This window comes from Rhopalosiphum padi, chromosome 2 (assembly GCF_020882245.1).
Source record: "Rhopalosiphum padi isolate XX-2018 chromosome 2, ASM2088224v1, whole genome shotgun sequence".
NCBI classification, from domain to species: Eukaryota; Metazoa; Arthropoda; class Insecta; order Hemiptera; family Aphididae; genus Rhopalosiphum; species Rhopalosiphum padi.
This window is the reverse complement of record NC_083598.1, coordinates 53,787,102-53,808,742: the sequence shown is the minus strand read 5'-3', so window position 1 is coordinate 53,808,742 and position 21,641 is coordinate 53,787,102. Positions and strand designations below refer to the sequence as shown.

Below are 21,641 nucleotides of genomic sequence, written 5' to 3'. Positions count from 1 at the left end.
AAAAACATTATCTTCTGGTATTGAGAATTTATTGTACAGTTTTATGCCATGAACACATATTGAAATAGGTAATAACTAAATTTTAAATTTTAGAATCACATAACATCGTAATAAACATAAATAATGAAAATCGCTAAAAATATTTTATACTATTTCGTTTGGGTAATTGGCTTTCTGAGTGAATTGATTAGTTTTAATTATATACGAATACAATTATAATGATCTAAAATCTATATATTTAAGCTGGAAAATTGATTTTGTATTATTTGAGTAACGCAGTAAAAGAAAATAACAAATAAATACCCATAGATACGTAGATAAAGAGTTACTTATTTTAAAACTGAGTTTTAGAGATCCTAAAACTTAGAAATAGAAGGGAGACTAAAAGAATAATAGAGGACTATATATAGACAATAATGGAATTAAAATCGTTGACAATTTGGAAGGGGGGAAAGTCGGTAGACAAACTAAGAAACGGGCTAGAACTGAAAATTATATGTGATGCGTGTACCATGTATTATACGTATCACGTATGTAATTATATAATGATTGATTTGACATGAAAGTGGAAATACAATTATCTAGACATTATAGATAAGTGTATCAACAATTAAAAATAAAAATTAGCATGAAGTATTTAATAAACATCGGTGATGTTATAAATCGTATAAAATAAATAATAAAATAATATTTTCGAAGTATAGGTTGCTATTATTTTATTTTTCTGACAATGATAAATGTTATATTACTTTGCACTTTGCAATGTCAATACAATATTCTGGTACAACTTTAATATAAGTACACACTAATGCGTAAGAAAACTCACTTTCTTATAATTATTTTAAAAATATACTTCAATTTTTTGTCAATAATATTATATATCTAATATCTATAGTTATATTGAATAGTAAATATCGAATTATAATTAGAATAATAATTTATATTGTCTTTAAAGTAAAAAAACAATTATACATTTACCTTAAAATATTTTTTATACTAAAGTCATAATTGATTATATTTGTAGTAGAAAATTGATACTGTATTGTATTGTATTCTTTAACAATTTTTTAGTCTTGAGTAACAATATACTACCATCTGTATAATGTGATTAAATGGATAACGGCATGAAATTGACAAGTATATTAATATAATATAAATAATAAATTTTAAATTTATTTTATGTTTTAATGAATAAGTTATAAAGTTTATACGTACTGCACCCATATCAGAATTCATAAAATGCACAAACTAAACTAGTAAAAATAAAAGTTAATGTTAGTAGGTTAATTTATTTTAATAATATTCTATTGTTAGTGTAAACGCACTAACTCTTGAAAAGACAATAAATTATTACTAGTTATGAACAAAAAACTCGAAGCCAACGCATTGCTACTATAGGTATATATAGGTTAGGTATAATATATATACCTTCTGACATTCATTTGTTTAACAGGAACCAACGCAAGGGGGGAAATAATCGCGCCTACGTTAACTAAGCTAACATCACAATGCACGGTGAAATATCTTTAAAAAAAAACCCAGTGATTGACTTTCTATTATACGCTTTGGCTTCAGCTCTCTTTCACTCTGTTCAAGTTTTAAAAGTGTCCAAGAAAATCAATTTTTTTTACTCAACAGTCAACATACTACTACAAATACAGCAGTAGTGCAGTACTACTATAATGTTAGACTATTCACTTGCTGTAGTATTGTGTGGTAGACGGTAGTGGTTGACATTGTATAACCAGTATACATACCGTCATATCGATTAGGGGAGAAGACAGTGTTAGCTAAACGAAAATTGTGAAGATTGCATAGCTTTTCATAAAAAATATAATATGAAAAATTACCTTGATATAAAAAGAAATACACTACAGTTGGGTACAGAATTAAATGCGTCAACAATTATAATTCAATATCATATTTCATGAATACTAAATATGATATGTATGCATATAAATATAATGCAAATATCAAGTGTAATAAAAAAATTTTACAATTTAATATAATTTATGAATACCTGAAATTTAAAATTAATTGCTAAAGAATTAATTTCACATGACTTTATGTATAATAATAGTCGATTTTATTACCGTAATATAAAATATTGTTATTAAATAACTAATGCGATACCTACTAATTTTCTTTTTTAAAATTGATATAAAAATAAGACGAGGGTCAGAATCACTTCAAAAAATATTTCATAATATATTTTAATCGATAAAATTATTCATTATTTCTGTAGATATTAAAATTTAAAAGTTATTATTGAATAACGAATATGATACAAATATGTGATATAACGAACATATGTTATACTACTTCTACACGTGTTTTAGTATGAATATTGAAAATATGTGATATTTACTCCAGTACACTTACACACGGATACTAACTTACAAAGACTGTAATCTAAAATTCCTGTTCAAAGGTCGTCAAAACGTATGTTTAGGGTTACTCGTGCAACGGTGTTTGTAGGGTAAATGGAAAGGTTGTAAAAGAGCAGCGGTTGAAATTAACCTGGCGACTTTTGGAGGGGTGGAATACTTTTGACCCGGAGGCGATGAAACTCAATTTGAATAAATCCATTTGGTGTACCTACCTACGTTGTTTTCAGTTTCTGCCATACTGAGAAGACCTTTGGGGAATAACATTTTCTTTTTTGACTGCAGTAAAAGAATAATAGTGGATTCGCAGCTTCTATAAATAGGTAATGGGTGCTGTTATTCTGTTTTCTGGTTAATCGGCACGGTTTTATTGCAGGTTGAAACAGTATTTAGAATAAAATAACGATTTATAGTTGGAACTTGGAAACATAAATGTATGTATTTAATTTCCCTAATGTATTTTTTGGTGTCTAAAAAAATAGTTATTTTTGCTACTTTAGATTTTTAATATTGTTGATCAGCAATTTAGAAAGATAAAAATATATGATGTAAGTTGTACAAGTATTGAATAAAAAGTTTATAAAAGTTTGAGAAAAGTTTTTAAAGTCATAACTCATAAATCACTGAAAAATATTTTCACTAATAATATTTTACTTAAAATATGCATGATATAAATAACGATATCTTTCGATACTGGCTTTTCATTAAAAATATTATTTAAAAATTGTTATTCCCGACTGAATAAACTCATTATCATTAATATTATATTATTATAATATAAGTGTCCGTCGCCTGCAGGTTAAAAATATAATATGAGTAATAAAATACATAATATTATACATTTTTTAATTATAGATATAAGTAATATTAGTGGTTAGCGATTAAGTATTTATAGAAAATAATTCTATTAAAGAGCCATACACCTTTATGTTAAAATGGATATGGATACATAGAATAAAACAAACAAAAGGCAATAATCACATGGTTCTTTTTTTTTTATTGCAGAGAAATCCACCGCTGCATTGGAATTTAAATTATATTATTTTTCAAATGCTGTATCATTTAAATAGTGTTTTATTTATAGAGTATTTCATCATTTTAGAAATGTATAACATATTAATATGAGTTCCAAAAGGTATGTTGTATAGTCGCAATAAAATAGCCGGACAACTGTATATAATTAATAAGTAATAATAACGGTCTGCGAGAGAAGCAACATATGTGTATATTATTATAGTGGTCTGTCATACATAACGAGTAAATAATACACGATACACAACATAACGACAAAATAATGTAATTATGTTTAATTTTTTGGTACATATTATTTTCTACTTTTCGCAACGTCTAAAATTATACCTAGCTAAATGTTGAAATTTATATTATGTGTGAACTCACCAGGTTATACCAGGAGTATATTTATGTCCCATTAGAAAATTCAAAGTTATTGTCACTGTGGATTAAGAGTCTTTAAAAAAATCATGTTAGGTAGTAAAATATGTAAGGGTTTGTTAATGTTTAAAATCTATCTAAAGAAAGTTTTTACAAGAATTACTAGTAAAATGAGAGTCGAATCGAAACTAAATTTATACATATTACAATAATAATAATATATTTTCTAGATTATTGTTAAACTTCTTCGAATTTTCCTTTATTCACCATGAATATTATTTTTTTACCTGATAAACCCAATTTCTAAATTTATAATCTCTCGAGTAAATAAATAAATAAAATGTATTCGATTACTTTGTTATAGGCTATAGCGCAAAGAAACGGATAAACTACATACCTAGCTAATCACATTAGCCATTAAGTATACATTTATAATTTAATCTAATAAAATATGTTGGTTAATGTCTGACCAGAGGCTAAATCAACATTTCAATTCAAGGTACCAGCTACAATAATACACCTAAACGTCCTAAACCATAAGCTTTTTTGTTTCATAAGCCTGAATTGTTTAAAAATATTTTTATACTATAACAGTTGTCAGTTGATATGTACATGGTATTTTTATGTTCAAACCAGTATGCCTATTATAACTTATAAGCTTATAGTTGAGGTTACAAATTGTAACCTGCCTTTATAAGTTACAAATAAAATCATCAAAAATCATTTAACAGCTTAACAACTGTAATTAAAACTATTCAGTTCAAGGTAATTCTTTATGTAACAAGTATTAAGTTAGGTAAAGAAAGAATAATAATTTATGGATAAAAATTACATGGTTTTAATTTGCTTAGCACTAATCCATTTTGACAGGAATAAATGTTCTTTGAGACTTTCATTTAATTAAAATTAAAAGACAATTTAAATGTTTTTTTATATATACATGTTTACAGATATATATGTTTAGTTGAATAAAACTTTAAAAACTCTTCTGTTCGAAATCCAATTTATTAACCCCCCTACTGTATTCATTCTGAGCCCGTATTGACGTTTTCTTCGTTTCCCATTTTCTACCGAAAACAATCTTTTCTACGTCTTCCGAGTGTCTTTTATGCGTATATACCATCGTAAAGTGTCCATATTACATTTTTCCCCTTTTCTCTCCGTCTTTCTCTCTTGACTTATATATATATACCATATCATAGACATAAAACGATAAAACGGGGGTCGATTGCGAAACTGGGTCTGTAGGCATTTCACCCTTTTCCAGGAGATTAAAGTTTAATGAGCTGCAAGAGCCTAAACAATTTGTCAAAATAGCTAGAGACTAAGGCATATCTGATACTTCCGACTTCCATTATATTTATTACTACACTATGGGCCGCTGTAATTGCCGTTTCGACTATATAATATATAACACGTATATAAGTTACCTGTTACCTACCATTAGAAATTATTAATAAACATAAACTGTAAATATTTTCATTAAAATGATAAACATAATTTATAAGATTTACCAAATCCACGAATCACGTTGACAATTATTTAAATGGTTTATAGGTTTCCACTACGTTATATGCAAAATGTGTAAAATTCACTTATACCTGAAAAGTAATAGTTAATTCATTAATTGATATAATATGTCAATATATAATTGTGTCCGTCGGATTGTTTTGCCTTTAAATGTTAGGGCCACCCACACAATTGATAAAGGTTGATTTAATACAAATATTATATTACAATATTTTTTGACCTTGACCCTTATAGAGATCGCACTCAGTGATGGATAATTGTTAAAAATATTTGTGGTACATGTTGAAAATTTCTAAAAGTAACTAATTAAAACCATGTATATTTAAAGTACCTATATTATTTTACTTAATAATTATTACAATTTTCAGGTAGTTATTAAATTGAAACACGGATGGAGGAATATTACATATTAGTAAATTAAATAATTTTGATGATTTTTTAAGAAGTATTTAAATTTTAATTAATTATAATTAATAATTTTTTATTACATTTTATATAGGTACTATTATTTTTACAAAAAAATGATCATTAGAAATTTTATAATAATATGTTAATATAGATATATAGTAATTCATAGAGTATATACCGTAATAGCTCCGATTTTCTAATAGACTGTATATATTGGAAATGATTAATATTAAACATACCATATTTTCTAAGAATGAAAATAAACTCAAAAAGATTAAATTTATACCAACAATTCAACAATTTACCTAAACTAAAACATAAAGGTATTGAGGTACCTATCTATATAATTTTATTCCTCATTTATACATTTAGATTATTATTGATCTACATTTCAAGTATAAAATAAATTCAACTTAATTTTGATTAAAGGATTGTATTTTGAGTTTGATATACTGGAAGCCATAACCTGTTGACCCTAGGTGCATTTATCATGTTTCCTTTATGTACGCAAGACGTATTCCGCAGATGCAATATCCTGTAAAAGTATCCCTACATTGTGTTGATAAATTCGATATCATTTCCTCTACAGTAAGGTGATACTCATAAAGTCATATATACTAAAGGCACAATAGTAGGCTGAGGATGTCTAACATATTGTAAATTGTAATATAAGCTAATAAGTATTGTACTAAATATCCTGTGTAAAATTAAATATTATGTAATTATGCATTTAGTTATGACTGAATAATAATTAATTAATCAGTTATAATTTTTGAAAATCAAATTAATTAAAAAAACTTTATATTGCTATGAAAATACCTACCTATTTCATTCTAGGTATTATTCCAGAATTGTATTTGTATTGAGATTATTATTGTTAAATATATAAAAAATAATTTTAATTGTATTGTTATTTGTTACACTATTGTAAAGTATTAAAAGTACTATTGTCAAAGTAAAAATGTAAATAGAGAATAATCATATTAAAAATATGAGTTATGACCTTATTGTTACCGAAGCTAGTTCAAAAATAAAAATGAAATATATATCATTGTTCCACTCAGTATCTACATTAATAATTTAGTTTTTACACTTTTCCTCACGTTATTACTTATTTGTGGTCCATAATAGAGCTAGTTATAATATAGTAGATGTTATTCGGTTTTGGATATCGAATATGACGTCAAGATTTATATAATTTATTATTTGAATAAATCTATGGTGTGAAAATGTACGTGGGTTGATGTGTTTAGGTTCATTGTAATGTTTCATAAGCTCAGCCGAAAATGTCATGAATATAAAAATAATAGTAAAGTGTTTTTTAGAATCAGAATAAATATTTTGAAACAAGATTTTAATAATTTTATTTTATTCATATAATTTATACTTTCATCTTTAGAAATCGGATATACTTATTTAAACGTTTAATGCTATTTTGTTTTCTGTATCACTTTTATTAGTATATTTTGTATTAGCAAACAAATTGATATTAAATAGTTATGATAGTAAAATGATTGTTTATAAGTTTATAACACTGTACCTTCTAATTTCTGATTTTAATTATTAGATAAAAAGTATTAAATAACCATATGATCTCTAAAAAACATTCAATGATATAAACATATTTTTATTTTAAAAAATGTGTTTGTTGATAAGTATAGGTATAAAGTTTTAAAAAAAACTCTTAACTTTGGGTTTGTATATTATACACTTGTGTTGCAAGTTTTTTCAAAACGCACTTGTCAACACTTTTTTATAAACATTTTTTCAGTTTAATTTTGAACACAAATATTTTATCAACTTATTTAAATGTAAAATTGTAAGTTTTCGTGGAATGTGGTGTTCCATAAATATAAAACAAATTTAATACAATTTTTTATTTATATACAAGAGTTTATAGACTTTAAAGTCTTAAAATCAATTGCAATCATCGCAGAATACTTAGTTTAAATTGTATAAAATAATTGTAATTAACACCTATTAAGATCGTTATTTTTTTACACATATATTGATATATTTAATATTAAAATAACACATATTTACATATTTTTCATATTTATATTTATCTATCCAATGTTTATACATTTTACTAAATATTTTTAGTTACGATTTAGACATTTCACATTTAGGCTAATAAAAGTAATATTTAAAATAATTAATTTACAAAAAACTAATTTTGTCTCCATTTAAATTATTCTGATACAAGTCATATTTAGATATATAATATAGGTATTATTTTAGTAGATATACAATGTCGTAAAAATTTGCGATGTTTAAATTAAATGGTTATCAAATACCAATATATATTACGAGTTTTTTATTTACAGATAATTTTTTTAAATCCGGTGAATTATTGTCAGACATGATCTATATATAAATTATTAATTATAGTATCAAATAAAAAAATAAAAATACGTGTAAGAATTTTGTATAACCTAACCTAACTTAACTGGCAACATTTTTTGAGAACAATTTATAACAATATTATATAATATTATATATTTATATATCATATCATAATAATAATATAATATACGTTGTACCCAATATGTATTTTGACAACAATCGGCCAAATTTTCTGGATTTAACCTTAACATTAGGAAATCAAAGATAAAATATAATAATAATATGATACATTTTTACGTTTGTATTGAATATAATGTAATAATAACGTATACATAATATTATATTATAGGTAGCGCGCGGGTATTATACGATATAAGCTTAGTAACTATAACCTACGTTTATAATATATTATGTTAGTACTTGGTATGTACATACATAATACACGTGCACTGGAGTGGTGTCATTATATTGTTAGATGCGAGGGTGTACGTTTGTATCCCGCGTGTATATATTTTTTTTAATACCCGTATAAATTATGTAAAAAAACATATGGTTGTTTTGCGACAAGTGATTGGTTTCGACACATTTTGGTATTGATTAATTTAGTCAAGTTTATAATAAAACAACCAGCTAATATTAACCATAAAAAATTCCGTAACGTTCAAAAATATCAAAATATACACTATAAGGATTAAACTTTTTACCATTTTATTTCACGCAGTAGTGAAACAATGCCATGCAATGAATAGGATGGTTAACAAGAAAAAAAATTATTATTTAACAATGATAGTGTACTCGTATTTGTTATAGTATTTGTTAATTTTGGAATCTATTGTACCAATGACACCAAATTTACACATATTTTTCCTGTGACTTGGGCAGCGTTTATAATTTTGTTTTATAACCCATATTGGTTGACTCACATTGGAATTTCGTTATGAGTGTTGTGACCAACAAAAATCAAATATTTTTTTGCTAATATTATACAGGGTCGCTATTGGTTAAAGAAATCAAAGAGATTTTTATAGCGTATATAATGTATATATAAAGTAATGTATGTATTGTAGGTATCTTATATACTTAAAAACTATAGTCGACCAATTTTTTAACGAAAATTTCAAAATATTCTTAGAGTAGATACCAAAAAAAATGTTGACAATAGTTTTTAACTACGCATTTGAAAATATGTTGTATATCAAATCCGTTATATTCAATCCATCATAAAAAAAAGTGAACTGAGATACCTACACTAAAAAAAGATACTTATATATGTATACAGTGCCATATTTTTTATTTGTTAATTTTTTCCCGGGCTTAGTCGTGTTATACTCAATAATACATAAAAGTATACTGGATGATCCACTTAACAGAAGATATACATTATTTCAAAAACTATTAACGTTTTTAAAATATTTTTTTTTACATAATTTTAAGTCACTAAAACAGCAAACATATTATAATTGTTATTTGTTCTGCAATGACTTCGTATCATGTAAAATAAATGTGTTTTGAAAACGTTTGTGTTTTCTGAAATAATTATAGACTCTTACGTTAAATGTAACTCCATATATATATAGTCCATACTCCATATTATGTAGTTATAAATTATAATATTAAAATGCATATATTATTATTACCACTATTGTGTAATATCTATCAGACATTTTCACCCCGTCGAATTCAATGACGTGGACCGATGGCACCGCACACGTGTGCTCTAAACGTAATACGTGTATATAATACACGCGCATACGTCACTGCTGCAGATTTCGGAAATGATCGTTTCCTGCTCGTGCATTACTGCATACATGTAAACGGGAACGTCGTCAAAATAAATTCACGAGGTTCGCGCTTGTGAGTCACGCGGGAGTGCTGTATGGGGACGCGGTGACCGCCGCCAACGCCATACACCGCGTGTCGTGTATATGCACGCGGACCGAACACGCGCGCCGTGGCCCGCGCGTCTGCGGCGCATTCTTCGTACGTGTTCCGGACACACACAAGGCCTGCGGCGGCGGCGCGATAGGTGTTCGCGGGAAAAGACGCGGACGGACGGGAAAAAAGGCGCGTGCGTTTTTCATCTCGTCACCGTTGGCAACGGGACGGCGGCAGATGAGTCATAATATATTACTACAAGCTTTCCCGGCTACCGGATTCCGCCGCCGCGGGGCTTCTCCCGCGGGAAGAGGGTAAAATGCGCGGAACGTTAACCTAATTGCGGGCCCTTTTTCCAAGCGCACCCCCTCACGCACCCATCCGCTCCGCACTTAGGATATTCTATATATTTCGTGTATTATTATATGTCATTCCGCCGTTTCCCGACCACTCGCGGCGTCAATGGGTGAAGGGGGGGGGGGGGTCGTGTCACTCGCGCGTCGCGGGCCAAAGCCAATTTGCGTGTTCGTCGTGGCGCCGCGCAGTATTATAATGTATAATATATATAAATATAGTTGTAGATAACTAACCGGCTGCAACGGTCACCAGAAAACCGGATATACATTATGTGCGCTCCGCTGGTATATACGACATCTACAATTATATAATGTGCGTACCTATATATAAATATATATGTATATGGTATAGCATATAAGTATATGCGCTTATATATAATATTAGGTATACGGTGTCGGTGTACAAAGCTCAACGTCGCCACCGGCGGAAGTGTAATCGGAAGTGTGTAAATTCAAACGAAGGCCGGTAGGAGGGGGAGAGGGTTAATCTTATATTCCGTTCCCGTTCACGACTCGTCTAGAAGCGGCGAAAAATGTATTTATTCGTTCCACAAGATTTTACGTCTTTGTCAACATTACTATATAGGTAGATAAGGTCGGCTATCTATCATACGATATAACAAAACACTTAATTATCGTCCATTAATCTTAATTCGGTTTTCTAACAGTTAACGTAAACAAGGCGCGGTATGTCAGTATATTTATATTTTATACATACGAACGTACATATATTTAATATATGTAATCGGCTAAGTGATTAAATCTCAATAAATGCGATGAAACCGTAAATTTAATGTAAATTTTGAAGTTATCGGTCTAGACCGGTTTATAATTTTTATAAATTCCGCCGATGCCTTATTAAAAGTGTAGTAAGCCTATAATATTATTATGATTGAAAAATCTTCGCGTAAAAATACTAAAAACATATTCACTTTACAAATTTAATTTCTACTTTGAAGTCTGATATTCCAAATTAAATTTGTTAACATTTTTCAATTTAGGTATCCATATTCTCAAAAATTATACAGTTTTAGCTTATCAACAATATTTAATTCCAAAAAGTATTTTTCTGCAATATTTAAATTTTAATGTCTTCAGTTACTGAGGAAGTGAGGAAAATGAGTATAATAGAATATATTATACTATTTCTATGATATGGCGTTTCCCAATACGTATTTGTTTTGAATAGAACATAATAATTTTGAGTACGCTTAATATTATAATATATTGATAAATAATAATGTAAGGAATACTTTACAACCCATGACAGTATCAATCCATCTCTCCGATTATAATATATATATTTTACACTAGTAACGCTGTTATAGTTATTTGTTACTACTAACTGTAAACAATAAATTTGTCAAGTATAACACTTCTATTTAATAATCCATTTAGACTTTATTTCCTAGTGTTATATAGTGCTCATTTGTCGTGTTATTTATCTTTCTCGTTAACATATTTATGTCATACTACTCATACTATTTTCTTTCTCTTAAAATATTTAATAACAAAATTATAAGAAGTTGTAACATTGATCTTAGTATCTTACTTAATTTAAATAAACTAATAATTAAGTCTAATTTGATATATTTAAAAAAATAATGAAAATAGAGAATAGATACTGAATAAAAAAATACTGAATAGTGAATATTTAAAGTGAATAATATTTATTATTAGATACTCTAATTACTAATTAGAAGATCGTTTTATTGATATTCGGTTTTAAAAGTTGATAAGCTAAATAATAAACATGCCCCGTGACCTTGAATATATTACGTGTATTATTTTTTATAATAATATTATTATTTATTACAAAGAAAAATTTTATATTTTTAATTCAAAAGTAATTATTCTTATAATTTGTAAAATCCAAATAATTATTTATAATAAATAATAACGAATTAATGAATAATTAATGATCCAAATATACTTTTGAATGTAAAATCAAATAAGTGTTAATTTATGTTTAATAGAGTAAACAAAATTAATATGGTTAAATAAAAAACCAATAATGTATGTTTGAACTTATCAACAGATGAATTATTACGATTTTGATAATACAAGTTATAGATAACACATACAATAAATTAATAACTAATTACAACCACTTACATATATAAATTTAATACTATGGATATACGCAGGTAAATATTTTTATTGGATTAAATTAAATTCTCTTATTCAAAATGTTATTTGTGTAAATGATATTATAAATGGATACTTGAAGTGAAATACACTGTAATAATATTTATTATTACCTTGTATTCTTGTAAATAAAACAATGAATATTTAATATATTAAATAAAATATAAGTTTTCTAAAGCTTCATACATGTGCATTGTGTAATATGTACCTATAATTAATGAAAAAAATATGTAATAACAAGATACCATATATTATTAATAAATAATTTGCTATTAAGTAGGTACCTACTAGTTACTACCTAGTTATAAATACAATCCTAAATATGTATAGAATTTAATTAAGTACTTTTTAATTTGTATGATAATACCTATATCTTAATGTATAGTCTATTGATAAGATTTTCTAAAACGACTAAAACATTAGAATGTATAAAAAATACAAAATAAAATGTGTTGTTTTCTATTTAAAACAAAAAATATTACAAAACATCAAAAATATGTGTTTATAATTATAACATAAAATTAAATTTAAAGTAAGTATCAATAGTATCATATATTCATATGTGTATACTGTAGTAGGTACCTATTAGAAATTATAATATATTATAATTGTTCGAATAAAGTATGTTTCAAGTATAATTATAGATTTATAGCCGTTGTAACCTGTAAACGTTATAAGTTACAACCATGCAATAGGAAATAACCATCGAATGTTACATATTATACGTGTATAATATTTTGAATTTTGTATATATTATATTTTGTATATTTTTTATATTATGTTATATATAATTACTAATGAGTAAACAAATGCGAAAGATTATAAAGATAAAGTAAATTTATATACACACTCTTAAGTGATAGTCAGTAATGAATGTGTTAGATGAAATTTTCCTGGATCCCAGGGGAATATGTATAATAATATGTATGCGTTTAATTTGAGATGGAAGATGCCAGAGACGGGCGCTTTAAAGGGTTACTGGCCCCTGTATGCACTAAAAATAAATATACTATAGAAAAAAAAGTTTGCCGGCCGACGGGAAATTTCATTGCACAGAATATATACACGTACATAACATGAGCGTTTTTATAATACTTTACTCGTATGTCTGACAGGTGTATCGAAAACATGTACCAAATTCAAACATAAATATAACATATAAACTATTTCTTTTAAATATGTAAAGAAAATTTTATTGGTCTAAATGTATGTCTTTGTATTCTCAAAGTGTTTTTAACAAACCGATGAAATAAATATTTTTCTTTCGTTCTTACTGGCAGACAATAGCAACTGGTTAAGTTTGGTTGGGGTTCATAAGTAATTAAACAAAAATTCCACTTATCGTTTTCAGTCTTATTGTTGTTCTATATATATTATATATTTATACAGTATAATATACACATGCGTGCGTCTTGTGAGCGCGTGTGTATGAGCGTAGTGGCAAGGTGATGATATCTTGCTCACCCTTCGACATTTTATGTGAACGTTTAAAAACCATTATACACTGGGCACAAACACAAGATTTATTTACCCAATATAAATTGTAAATCCGTAGTCTTATCTAATCATGGGATGGTTAAAATTATTCGAGCAGATGAGCATATTGTTTCACACGGGGCTTTTTTAAATAACTTATTTACCATTTAAATTGATAATATTTTAAGAATAAAATATAAAATGTTTTAAAACTTAATTTTTATTACATCAAAAATTAATTTTGTTTAGTAATTTAAAATTTTTTTTTAGTATAATCTATTTTACAGTTATTTATACAAACATTAATATAATGCAACTATGTGACCACGCATTATCATAATTTTCAATTAATACATATTATTGTTGTTAAACGTACAGTAGGTAATATATTAAATATTATAGTACCTATGTATTATTATAATTCAGAATAAATTAGAAATATGTAGGTAATTAATAAAGATAGTTGTGAATTTCGGATATTTTACGTTTGTTCAAAATGTTTAGCTATTTAATTTGGTAGTTATTTTGTAAAATTCTATGACGTGTTCAATAACAATAGATATAATGAAAAATGATTGACAATATTTATAATTGAAAAAAGTTCTTATGTTTTTAAATTATTTCCTATTTTTTCTGTATAAGTAATATTATATTTAATGCATCATACACATAAATATATGATTATTATCGATTATTATGTTGTTAATATGCAATCAGTGTTGAGTAAAATGTATATGAAATATAAATAAGTATAAGTTTTTACTAGGTTTTATTTTCAAAGGGTGGATATATCAATCTTAATGATAAATCTGGAGACTGGATTTAGCTATAAAGGGTTCGAGCATTGAGTGTTCAGCGTGGCGTGCTTAATATAGACTGACGTGGAACGTATGCGAGTAAATTGCAAGACCGTCCATAAAGAGATAATTAAAACTTGTCACCCACTGTAGACAATTCTACTTTAATGTTTCTAAAAAATTAAAATCAAGGCTTAGTATATTATCTTTAAATGAATATCATTGTACTAGAATTTAAAATCACCATATTTTTATTGTAATGTATTGATTTTTGGACTTATTAGTTCCTATACGTACTAACTTACGAACATTATGTATAAATATATCATAATCACAAATTTGTTAGACATGTTAGTTAATTGATAACAAATTACAACTAAAGTTAAAATCAACATCTTTAATATGATCAATCAGTAATACAAAAAATGTTAATCATATTGATTTATGTAAATTATCAAGGAAGTTTCATCATATAGTGCTATTTAGGCCTTAAGGATTTATGAATTTGTAGGCGTGAAACAATGGAGAAAACATATTATCGAGTGTGTCATCGGCGGGTGTGGACGTTTTAATATCCATAATATAAACAACAAAAAAGTGAAAGAGGGAGTGAGAACCCGAAATAGTGCAACCAAAACGAATATTATTATACTTCACAGACACCCTTGTAATTATCGTCACCCCTGTTGTTGAAATAGGAAGTCCTCTTAGCACCTCCATGTTAAAAAGTTATGATATGGTATTTGAATATCTAACTATACAAACAAAAACGGGGGATGTTTATTTGAATATCTACAGGAAATAGAATCAATAGTTATTTCGTTCCTCACTAAAAATTGTAAATTTGAAAAGATTGACTAAAAAAATTACTGATTTTCTTACATAAATGTGGGTATACGGGTTTCAGTAATATTATTTTAAATCAAAAAACTCAATAATAATAATATTTTCCATTCAAAACCATGCATTTGAAATTATGTAAAGAAAATCAATACTTTAAAAATTTTATTTTGTTATAATAAACTATTAACTTATATTTGTTAAGCAATATTGTATTGAAATTTGGTCATTGATACTAATAGTTATAATTATTTTTACCGTTATAGCATAATCAAATAAAGAAATAATATTAATTATAAGTTAAAACTAAAACTACTTGATACTAATGATACTATATTTACAAAAAAAAAAACAAAAAATAAAAAAAAATGCATTATCTACTACAAATTTTAAATAAAATTACTTTGTTATTTAATCATAATAATAATAATAATAATAATATAATAATAAGTAAATTTAAAAACCCAGATTATAAATTATATTTTTATTTCATTAAGTATATTGTTATAACATGTCTACAATATATTGTATATAGGATACTCAGTTTAGAATGTTTAGATCATACACTGTAATGTTATGGATGGTTATTTGGTTTTATATTTACAAATTTATATATTTTAAAATGATTAGTATATTATCTAGTCGTAATTAAATTGAATACTATTAGTTATATAAGCATATAATATTAATATACAATAACTTAATATTACATGTACATTTAGTATTGTTTTCTCGACATTTAATAACTTACTAAAATGTATGTTTTTAACAATTTTTTTAACGATATAAAGTTTTAAAATCATTTATGAATAATTAAGTAATAATTCATTAATTAATTTAATTCATTAAATGTACTAAATTAAAGCACTGTGCAACAAACATTTGAAATTTTGTATATACTTTAGATTTTGTAAAAACTCTAAATTTATAAAGGTACCTACCTACAATCTACATGTCATTTAGATAAAATAGATTAATTAAAAAAAAGTTCTGTATTACGGTAGATATAGGTGTACACTATACCTACACTATACGCATTATTAAGATATTTAAATCGTTTTCATACAGATAATTTTCGAACTAAATTATTGCTAGGTACCCAAATTTCAAGAAAAAACACGTTCTTGTAATATAAATATAAAATGATGTATGTATATTATAATATATTTGGTTGTTTAAAATGCTGTACCTAACAGACAGTAGTATAATATACAAGCCACCGTCATGTTTTAACTGCAGTTATACGAATGTATTTATTGTGTATGCTCACTAAGCTCATTAAAAGATATAGATACCTATAAATGTAATAAATCGGTTTTAACTTGGTAAACTTCTCGAGTCCTCGTTAACTACGTTAAAATGTTAAATATATCTATATAAGTTTATATATATATATATATATAGTATATTATTTTCTTTACCTCGATCCGTGTCCAAATTCTAGCACATGCCAATAATATGAGTACGTAAACTGTAATATAAGGTATACTACATTATCGTAAGTACAAAATGTGTCGGATATCGTCCGTATACAGCGGTGGCGGCGACTGAACTTCGGTTTATAGCGGTAATATACGGCACATTCACTGCGCGGACGAGTTGGACACCGGTAGAGACGCGGCAAAGGAGCCGGCGCGCACGGGACTGCACCGTACTATAGGCATTCACGTCTCGATCGGCGCGTCACGTCGACATTTCGCCCACCCCCGAGCACCGTCGCCGATGCCGAGCGGCGCGCGTACACTACACACACACACACACACACACACACACACACACACCATTGACAACGTCAAAATTATAATAATATTCCTCTCTTTTTAGACTTTATAATAATAATAATATATATATAACACGAAATCATGGTGCGCATACATTCATTAATAATAAATAATAACGATATAATTAAGGCTCGGTATGTCATTGCGCTCATATAACAACTGATAATACGATTGATCGGATTTTAATACTCAAAACCTCGTTATTGTTAGGACTTACCATAGTTATATAGTAATACGATTTGTGATAAATATCACGATAGTCGCAAATCGTGACAATAATCGGACCAACATCGCGGCGTACAACTTTATAGTGTTAAGTTGTCGTTTACATTTTGTAGTTTGTACTGACACTCACCTACAAGTTACAACCATATGACACATACATATTGTATTGAGAAAATTAGAAAATAAATTCGAAGATAAACTAACAAAATATACAACCTATTATATTACTAAAAACTCGTTTTTAATAAAATCAATTTTTTTATTTTGGCTGTCTTGGGGTTATTTATAGATATTTGAAATTATTTATTCTTTTGAATTATTTTCAATGTGTCGATAACATCTTCCCTGGTCAAATGGTTTAAAAATTCAATATAAAGCTATTCAAAAGTTGTTCTTACATAGGTTATAAAAACAACTTATAGCACATCGTTACAGTTTCTATACGTCATGAACTAATTTTACGTTTTATTACTAACGTTTATTAATAAAACAAATATATCAAACAAAAACTTATTAAATGACTAAACAAAAACATTTATTGTGTCAATCAAATACCTACTTAACAATACAATTTACAATAGACAGTAGTTTTATAAAATATTTACTTTTTATGTAATTTTCTATAATTCATAATATCCGGAATTAATACATAATCTAATAATACATATTATAGAATTATATATTTTATAATGCTCGAGAATGAGTGTAAAATGTACTGTAAAATAATTATCATATGTTTTTTTAATGTTCAATGATTTACACAATACTTCCTAATCCAAAATGTAACAAAAAAAGGTTAGTAAATATAACTATATTTTAAAACAGCTGTACATTAATTGCATACAACTATATATAATTGTATAGTTAATATGATTTGTAGAAAAAAAGTAAAAATTTCAATAAAATGAAAAATAATAAAATTATTAGAAATATATTTGCTCAAAATTTTTATTCATGAACTCATTTTGTGTAATTGTTAAGTACAATCTATTTAATTCAGACGAAAACTGAATAAAAATTTTTAATAAAATAGGTTTTTATTAATATGTTATTTAATTATGTGAATAATGGCGTTCGTATTGGTAATAATAGAGGAACTCTAGTTTCTTCTAAATCAACGAATATTTGTTATCATTTTCATGAAAATTATTTACCAGCTATATAATATATCACGATGGTACCGTAAGCTTTGTAGTGAAACATTTTTTGGATTATAACTTGTTTAGGGCTGAGAAACAAATATGATTATTCCTATGGCTATTATTCAGCTCTATTTGGCCCCTGAATATGTTTAACAAAATAATTATCGGTATATACGCATTATGCTATTAAGGGAATTCTATTAATAAATCTTATTAAATTCTATTTAAGTTATATTCAAACTTAAATACCTACACGCATTACACCGTAAAATATGAGTTAAGATTTAATCTTTAGCTCATGGATCGTTTTGTAGAATGTTTTAATATAATAAAATATGTAATGTATAGATAAATTGCTGATGGTGTGGATCGCAGCGACCTAACACTTACCTCGGCGCGTACCATAATCCTCGGAAAACGAGTGATGCGTTTCGGCGGACCGTTTCGTTACGGACGATGACCATGATGACTATGACAAGGCTAGAGAACATACTCAATATAAGACTATTATTATTTCGCTGGAATATCGTCGTCGCACTGCACACCTTTATACAATTACACGTCATGTTGGAAAATAATACGCACTCGCGGACGGTGACGTGAAAACGAGATTCGATTCAGCACCGGATCGCCAAGGACGAGGATTACACGTAGAGCGACGGACGGTCGTTTACTTAAGACTGACCTCTGGAAAATTTTGTTCATAACAGAGTGGAATTTTAGAGTTTCATGGCACATAATATTATATATTCCGCCGACGTATGTATCCGGAAAGTTGCCGCCAAAATCGATATTGCGATCCTTGGCTACGAGTTGATTTCCATGTTACCTAACCTGGTTACCCAAATCAAAACCGCTGAATTGATTTTGGTACAAAGGTAGTATTCCTAGATCATATACCACTGTATATACTCTAAATTCTAAGGTAGTATTAGTGTACGAGTTGCATAGGCGTAAATTTACCTTGTTAGAAGGGGAGGGGACTAAAAATATAAACATAGAACAGGCCCGTGGAAGGCTTTGCCCCCGCACCCCCTAGTCACTACATATACATTTAAAAATTTTATTGTAACATTTATTATACAATATATGTATATAAAAACTTCAAAATTATTTATTTAACGGCGTATAATATATAACTTTTTATCGTTGTCGTTATAAAATTTATTAACGTATAACTCAATCATTTTAATTTTATTACAAATGTACGATACAAAATTCATACATAAAGCTTAAATGTTCACATAACACATACCTACCTATCGGCTATCCTGATTAGGAATTATGTTTTACATTTTATAATTTGTTCTAATAAATAAATTAAATTTCTTGAAGAACTTAAAAAAATGTAGGGGGCTAAGCCGCCTAAGTCCCCCCTCCCCAATTTACGCCTATGATGAGTTGATATATATATATATTTTTTGTATAACAGTAGAAAATGATGATGTTTGTTTACAAACGCCCGCGTTCTATACAAACGTTATTATACTTTAGAATTATAGTTGTTAGACAATTTATTTTAATTACGTTATTATGGTATATAGTTAAAGTTTTAATTTTAATTATAGCCTTAAAGGCACAAGTGTTCTAACTTTCTGAGATAAGAATATTAGATTATAAATTAAGTAAAATTCTATTGTTATAATACAAACATAATGTAATGTCTACGAATATCATCACAATGTTATAGTTCTATTACTGACAGTTCTTACTTCTTTCTGTTGATAGGTACCTACTTCAAAAGAAATTAAAACAGAAAAATAAAAACGCCCACAGTACTATCGTTTATTTACATTTTTATACGCTTCTTTTCCATTAACGTTATTAACGGAAAACCCCTTTTATAGTAGGTAATAATAATAATAATAACAATAATATGTACAAAACATTTTAATTCGAAACTTCTTACTTTTTCGGTTATATTAAAGTTTACTCGTGACGGTCTTTATCCTTCCTAAAATTAATATTTTCATACTTTCTTTAATTGGAAAGAAAAAACAGTTGAGTAAAGAGTTCTAGAAAATAAAAATTATTAAGTTATAGGAACCTTGGTCCTCGACCATCGTCCTTCTAGCATAATCATAGTATGGGGAATCAACGATAATAATAATAATTAGATGTATACCACAAGGAAAATATAACCTCGAAAATAGGTAGGTAACTAATAAGTCGGCCGTACATCGCTGCTAGCCACTAGGTATATAATATATTGAGTGAGTGCTACAACTTGCCCTAAAATGTTGAGTTGGAGGTATAGTTACCACTTCATAATTTTAACAACGCAATACAATAGTTTATTGGAAAATATTATTATACTATGTTATAACCACATCGTGATTAATGGTTATACACTATATTATATTATATATTAATATCAATCAATTGGATCCAGTATAGGTATATAATATGTTGTAATTATTGTAGGTAGGTATAACGGATAAAACAAAAATGTCAAGTGAATTTAAATTTTTATTTACCTATTGGTATTCGTATAAAATATTTTTAATAATATTATTTAATATTATGCAAGTTTAATTTTGTAGAGGGAAATGTATACGTAAATGTTAGACGGAGTAGCTTCCTTAGTTTAGCTTATTTCCATAAATTATAATCTATATATTATACTTAGTGTTTGTTATTATATTAATTATCGGGGTTTAATTAAAAGTTATCTTAGCTAAAAGTATATAATATTAGCATGGTATAAATACACTGTGTATTATAAACAGGTATATAGGCATCTGGACAAACATGGGAGAAATAATGGTCGTGTAATACGTAGACTTCGTATATATAATATCAGTACATGTCCATTTAGCGAAAAACAGACTAAATAGAGTGATGCCTAACAAAAATAATGGAATTTATAATATTGTTATAAATGTTATAATTTTATAAGATAAAGACAACTATATTAATATATTAGGATAGAATTAGA

The 21,641-nt window shown here is 26.9% G+C and overlaps 1 protein-coding gene across 4 annotated transcripts in view; it reads right to left on the bottom strand.

The window, feature by feature from the left end:
* The window catches only part of LOC132922664 (protein sickie), an 80,419-nt gene extending 63,209 nt beyond the window's left edge, over positions 1 to 17,210 (bottom strand). For all 4 annotated transcript variants that reach the window (XM_060986294.1, XM_060986295.1, XM_060986296.1 and 1 more), the window contains exon 1: positions 16,977 to 17,210. The gene's annotated coding sequence lies outside the window, so the exon portion shown is untranslated. The remainder of the gene's footprint in view (positions 1 to 16,976) is intronic.
* Between the last annotated feature and the right edge of the window lie 4,431 nt (positions 17,211 to 21,641).